We start from the raw sequence: 7,903 nt of genomic DNA on the forward strand, positions 1-7,903 counted from the left end.
ATAAAACTGAAGGTATACAACGCAATCTCTGTACCAACTTTAATATATGCAAGTGAGACATGGGTAAACAATGCAAAAATAGACAGTACAATAAACGCAGCGGAGATGAAGCAGCTAAGAAAAATAGCAGGAAAAACGAAATTGGACAGAATAAGAAATGAAGATATTAGACAAAGACTGAAACAGGAATCGATAATAACCAAGATACAAAAAAGAAAATTAAAATGGTATGGACACATTAAGAGAATGGACCAGGGAAGACTACCAAAGCAGGTGATGGAATCGAAAAGATATGGTAAAAGAAGGAAAGGGAGGCCAAGGAAGAGATGGATCGATCAGATTATAGAAATTGGACAGGAAAAAGGAAAAACACATCAACAAATGAAAGAGTTAGCAAAGGACCGCAAGAAATGGAAGAGATGGATAGAAGATGAATAAAACCTCCGACGCCCCTGAGGGGCATAAGGAGTTTCGAGAAAGAAGGAGAAGAAGATATCGAAATGTAATAAAAATTAAAATGTATCAATCATTATCAAAGGTCATTGGAATGCCCAATCAGAGCAAACTATCCGCGCGTAGCACCAATTATTAATGTTTATTTAAAAAAATTCCTGACGCCGTGGTAGTTAATCGATTTTAGTTTTGCAAATTGCAAATGAAAGGTACAGTACACTTCTATAAGCAAAAAAAAATCAACTTGCTATCTGCTTTATTTTCATTAATGTAACATTTTGAAAAAATGCATTTTTTTTAAGTTGGATTGCAAAATTTATTTTGCAAAATCTGTTAAACCGATCTTAATGAAATTTACAGTATTGTTTTACTGTATCATAGAGTTTTTCTGGGTGAAAAATGAAGGTCCTAAGTGCAGCGTAAATGGTTGAAAAACGTAAAATGCGAATACTTGTTTTTGTATGGTTTTTTCGCAATTATTGCTATTTTGCAACAAGGGTGACTATTTTTTAAATTGTTAACTAATTCTATATTGTAGGAAATTTCATTATGCAACTTTTATGTCAGTACAGCTTTTCTCGGAAATTAATACTTTTAAAGTTATAATCAAAAAACGAAGAAAAAAATCGAATTTTTCCTTCGTTTTTTTCACATTTTGATTAATTAAACAATGTTCCGGACCTTTTTGAGATTAAGGATAACTCAAATATTATTATCTGAGTTATTTTCAAGCAATTTCTGCAAAAAAATTTGAGCCACCTCTCAACGTCCAAATGTACTAATATTTTTACAGATGCGTCCTGGTCTAAATAGGGATTAGCAAACAGGTACATTAATTTGATGCGATTATATACGACGAGTTCGCAGCTCTAGTGGAACATAAGGATGAACGATTACAGTAAATTTATATTAAACAAGCTAAAAATGCGAGCGTTATTATAACGAAAACTTTGTTTATTACGTATTTAAATTCATAATATGCAAAATTGCTATTATAAAAAGTTGTTTAGCATTAAAATCGATATTTTAATGTGCAATTATATGCTTATAATTTAAATATTTTGAACTATAAATGTACTTTACTCTGCAGCGAAATTGATATTTTTTGACATACCTCGTATAAAATTAATAAAATTTGATCTATTATGATTAAATCTTAGATTTTAGACCATGCAGATCTTTTTATGAAGAGTAACTTTCCTTCGTAAAATTAATAATAAAAGAGTTATACATAAAAATGATGTTGGGTATCCCTAATTTAAGAAAAATTTTCAAATATTTTTTTCATTTGAAGGATGTAATTGCGTATAGTGGAGCATGTTTTTAATCCCAAACAACTTTTCATAATAGTGCAGGCTCTGGAAATATTTGGGTATGCAAAACCTGACGACCGGCAACTATGTTCGGATTCTTTTATCTGAGACCTTGAACAATGAAAAACTGAATCTTGCCGGAAGGTGCGACGTTGCCTTGTTACCCATTCCCACACCCCTATGTTACCGGTAGATAAAAAGCGATTTTTCGCAAAAAAGCATTTTTTGTATTTTTTGGGTCATTCTAAGAAAAAAATGTTCTTACAAGTTTTTTCGTAAAATGCATAGTTTTCGGGATAAAAGCAGTTAAACTTTAAAAAAAATCGAAAAGTTGCAATTTTTGAACCCGAATAACTTTTGATTAAAAAATCAATTGCAGCATTTGAAAGTTCAAGTCGAATTATACCGGTTTTGATGATTTGCATTGCTAAAAATGAATTTTTTTATTGTTAAACAAAGCTATAAACAAACAGTGTTTGAGCGTTTTGTTGCATGTCCGCACCGCGCCAAGGATTAAAACCGAACGGAACCGACCAGGTAGAACTTTAATTTTTAGCAATGCAAATAATCAAAATCGGTTTAATTTGACTTGGAATTTTAAACGCTGCAAGCATAATTGATATTTAAGTTTTTAATCAAAATTTATTCGGGCTCAAAAATTGCAATTTTTCGATTTTTTTTTTTAGTTTAACCGCGTTTATCTCGAAAACTATGTATTTTTTAGGAAAAAACTTGTAAGAACATTTTTTGCTTAGAATGAACCAAAAAATGTTTTTTTGCGAAAAATTGCTTTTTATCTGCCCGTAACATAGGGGGGTAACAAGGCACCTTCGCACCTTCCGGCAAGATTCAGTTTTTCATTGTTCAAGGTCTCCGGTAAAAGAATCTGAACATAGTTGCCGGTCCTCAGGTTTTGCATACTCAAATACTTCCAGGGTCCGTAGCACAGTAAATGAACGAGAAATACGGCGATACCGTGTAATTTTCAGGGGCAACTCCGAATTACATGAAAATTTGCATTTAGGTTCTACATACCACATACCCTCCACTTCAAAGTTGAATTTGTGCCGTTGTTTGCTTTTACTTGGGGGGTGACAGTCGCCCCTTCTCAGGGGTGAAAAAATATACATTGAAAATAAGCCCGAAAATGGATAAAATGACTGATTATAAGCAACTTTCGTATTAAAGAATTTTTTATATCAATACTTTTCGAATTGTTTACGATTGAAAATGTTTATTTTATCGAAAAAAATATTTTTAGCAAAAATGAGGCTTAGGAAAAAAATAAAAGAGCTGTGTATTCGTAAAGTCTAAAAATCCAGCAAAAGCAAATTTGTAGCTCATGAAAAATACGTTTTTATTCGTCCAGTTCCAAATCGAATGTTTCATCATTAAATAACCAAAAAATAAAGCACTTTTCGGGAAAACCCCATTTAAACTTTTTTAAAGTAGGTATTTAAGATAGCTTTATTTTAATTGTTTATAAAAGTTTCTACCATTAAAAATAAGCGAGTTACGCTCAAAATAATGTTGGCCCCCTTTTTTGGTAAAAAACAATCATGCAAATCTCCCCGTGTTTAGCTCCCCAAATGAAATTAATTGTTACCGCTTTACAAACAATTTACTTTACTTATCTATTTTTTATATGATCTGTCAGTTTCACCGGCTTAAAGTGCTTATTTTTGAAAGGGTCATAGTTGAAAGGGCTTGAAACGAGTCACTAAACACGAGTGCATGCAAACTTTGAACAGCCATATCTTAACCAATTTTTGTCTTAGGTACAGAAAAACAAAATGAAACTAGCATATTTATAACAGCAAAACCTACATTTTTTTACCCCTTGAGATTTTTCGTATTACTAATACTTTTTAAGTTATTTTGAAAAAAGGAAATTTTTCCAAAATTTTTTTACTATAAAACTAAATTTTTTCGAAACAAGCACTTCAAACCGGTCAAACTTACAAATCATATAAACGATAGACATACGTTTAAAGTAAATGGTAAAGCGGCAACGATTAATTTTATTTAGGGTGCTAAATAGAGGGAGATTTTCACAATTTTTTTACAAAAAAGGGCCAACTTTTTTTTCAGCGAAACTACTTTATTTTTTATGCTAGAAACCTTTGTAAAAAATAAAAATAAAGCTTTTTTTAAACATTATAAAAATGTTAATAAGTTTTTGCCCGAAAATTGCTTAATTTTTCGGTGATTTCACGTTGAAATATTCGATTTGGAATTAGACGAACAAGAACGTATTTTCATGAGCTTCAAGTTTGCTTTTACTCGGTTTATAGACTTAACTGATACACCATTTTTTTAGTTTTTTTACAAGCTACACTTTTGTTAAGAATATTTTTTTCAATAAAATATTTACTTTTTGAGTTATTTGTTAAAAACCGCCTGAAAACGTAGTTTTTTTGTCGAAAAATAAACATTTTCAATTGCAAATTACTCGAAAAGTATTGAATTACATAAAAAACTCTATAGAACGAAAGTTAGTTATAATCAGTTATTTTATCCATTTCCGATCTTATCTTAAACACTCGTTTTTGCACCCCCGAGAAGAGGTGACTGTCACCCCCCAAGTAAAAGCAACCAACAGCACAAATTCCACTTTGAAGTGGAGGGTAAGTAGAACCTAAATCCAAATTTTCATGCAATTCGGAGTTGCCCCTGAAACTTTCACTCAAAAACGGTCATTTATTGGGCTACCGGTCTATAACAGCAACTTTCAATATTGTGAAAAATAAAAATACTTTATCCTTGAGCGAAATTCATATTTTTTGACATACCTCGTATAGTTTATATAAAATTTGATATCTGATGCCTGAATCTTCGTTTTTAGACCATGCATAACTATTTATGAAGAATAACTTTTTTTCGTAAAATTAAAAATAAAAAAGTTTCCCATAATATGTGTTCAACTTAAGTAGACACACTGTATATAATTTATATAAAATATACCTAATATACAAACATAATATGTACATATCATCGGGTAGACAGCTTAAATAAAAAAATAGTAAGGTGCCATCGACTTGCATCTCGGGACAGCAGTTTAGGGTCCTGATCACAAGCGTTTATTTATAGTCGATGTAAGCCGAATATAATCACCCGCTAGTTTGAAATAATATGAAATTTTCATTTGCATTTTTACGTACATTAGTTTTAATGCGTTTTTAGCAATGTCTCAATTGTAGAATTATGTTACTATGTAAAATTGCTAAAAAACCCTAAATGGCTGCCCCGAGATGCATGTTGACTTTGATGTCGGTTATCTTAAAGATGGTTTGAGATATCGAAATGCCGTTTTTCGAAACATATTTGGATTCAGGAGACAAAACTACATAGGAATACATCGGTAGATCGGCTCCAAGTATTGCAGGAGCAGCGACGCACGAACGAATAGAATTTGCGAATTTATAAACGAAAACAAAATTTTCGTTGAAAACAGAATGAGACAAGGTTATCTGTTGTCTCCAGTATTGTTTATGGTAGTAATAGTTTGGGCAATACAGAAGCATACGGAAGATAGGGCAGACATACAGTAGAATGCATTCACACTCTCGACAAGCTAGATAGTTAGAGTTTTCTAATAATAATAAAAAATGACTAATCATCTATACTAAACAGGTAACATAATTAGAATAAAACTTATGAATTAAAGTACAAAACAAATATAATCGGAGTAAAAACAAATCAAAACTTTAGCAGATACGTCATTTGTTTAGTCCATGTTATGCAGGTATTAAAAAAATTAAGTGCTGTGACAAAAATGGCTTTATTATTTCTACTAGGCTTTCATTTTCTTATACTGCTTCACATATATTTCCTCATAAGTTTTGGTCACTCCAATCCAAGAATTTAAATTTTATTCACTTGTCTTGATTAATCTTTCTGATCAATTTTTTTGTTTCTTGTGATACAGCATTCATGGGGGCCATAGTTTTTTCCGTGATTGTATTAAGTCAGACGTGTGAAACAGAGTGAGGCGCGAATAGAAGGGTGCCGTTTTCCTGTTCATTGAAGTGATAGATTAATATTACTGTGATTTTACTGCAGTAGGAGTACATATTGACTTTTCAATGACAACTATTGATCTGCTGTATGAATCACTTACAAGTCTTGATTACGACCATTCACTAAGTATTATATTTTTGACATAAATTTGACTGTAAAGATTTGACAAATAAAAGCTTAATAAAAATTTATTAAAAAACTAAAAACAAATAATATATTTACATGGTAAACAAAATATTTTGTAATATACATTGAGTTACTTAATAATAGCACTTATTAAAGCACAAGTTGGGTTCTACATTCTAACCAGAAAAATATCTTCAAGAAAGCCATTGGTTAAAACTTGTTGGAACTGGTAAACCTAAAAAAATATTTCATCAACTAATGGTTTAAATACAAGTACGTCGAAGGTTTTACTTAAGGTTAAACTAAGAGCAATAACATGATCGGTGCCACTATTGTATGAGATTTGGGGCAGATGTTTTGATGACCGAAGAGGGTACATACGCAAGTGGCTATCTGGGCTTTTAGTAGCCTTACGGTGGACTCTAAGCTATTGTGGGAATGGCGAGAGGAACTTGGCAGGCTAGCGGAATATAACAGTGTCACACTGGCATGGGTTCCAGGTTACCGGGGTATACATTTCAATAAAAAATCTGATGAACTTATCGAAAAAGCATCAGGTACAAAATACTTCGGTCCAGAGCCGACCGTGGAGGTGCCAAAAAAATCGTCACGACTGGAAAAGAACCTGATCCAAGGTATCCTTTACTTTAGACCTTTTCAAGCTGGTACATGTATAAATCATAATGTACCTAAATCACCTGTACAGGTTTCAACAAAACATATGTGTAAATAAATAAGAAAGTATTTTTCGATAAAATACTTACTTTTTGAGTTATTTGCCTAAAAACGTGTTTTTTTTTGTTGAAAAATGAACGTATTTACTCGCAAATAACTCGAAAAGTATTAGTGAAAAAATGCTATAGAGCATAAGTTGCTTAGAATTAGTCAGTTTATCCATTTTGGGACTTATTTTGAACGTATATTTTTTCACCGCCATAAGGGGTGAAACCCACCCCCAGGGGAAAAGCACACATCGGCTCAATATCACTTTTCTACTTTGGCATATTATCTACGTTCAATGTATGTACTATAAGTTGTAAGGGCAACCGACACAATAAATCACACTCGTAAAGAAAAATAAATCTCTACTCCAATTTAAATTTTTTTTTTTAATTTAAGATAATATAAGTCTTTCTTTAGTCAGTGACTGAAATAATTTCTTAACTGTTAAAAATGTTATAAATAAAGTCACTACGCCATTTAAGAAAACAAAAACAATTATCTCGGCTTCAGTTTGTCATAGGCAATTTTTATTTTGTTTTGGATCTTTGTTTAGTCTTCAGTAACAATAGTCTACAGGTTAGAAACTCATAGGATGTGTAGTGACCGCTTCAGTTCTAAATGTTTATAACGAAATTTGCCCCCTTATTTTCAAACCCTAAAAATAAGAGGTTGAAAAATGTTTTATGCATTTATTTACATCAGAATATGAAAATTTAAGTCTTTAGAAGGAGAGTGGATCTAGGATTAACTCTCTACGATTTTTTTTAAAGTTATAGCCTTCGACATGACCTCTCGGGATAAACAATTTATAATATCTAAGCAACAAGAGAATTGAAAGATCTTAATTGTAAAGCCTTAAAGAATAAAAAAAGTTATTTAAAAAAAAATAATGCAATTGCAAAAAACGGCCATTTTGGATCTTCCGCAGGCTGTATTGCAATAACAAATTAACGAAATTAAACTTGCCATAGCTCAAATTGTAGGTCAACTACAACCTTCTGTAGGTCAACAATTTACTACAACCTTCTATTTAAAAGTTATTCTCTAAATTAAATATCCTAAGCAGCAAAATTAAAAATTTTTAAAAATTGCAAATTCAACAAATGAAAACCGTCATAAATAAAAAAGCGCACAAAATGTTTGGTTAAATTTTAGTAGAAGTTATTCGTGGCATCGTCCTTTACAACACCAGATAGGTTTAAAACATTCCTGAATTATAACACGTTTTTTCACCCACAGCCTGGGGTAATTATGTATTATGTATTGCC

The sequence above is a fragment of the Diabrotica virgifera genome, chromosome 2 (genome assembly GCF_917563875.1).
Source record: "Diabrotica virgifera virgifera chromosome 2, PGI_DIABVI_V3a".
NCBI lineage: Eukaryota > Metazoa > Arthropoda > Insecta > Coleoptera > Chrysomelidae > Diabrotica > Diabrotica virgifera.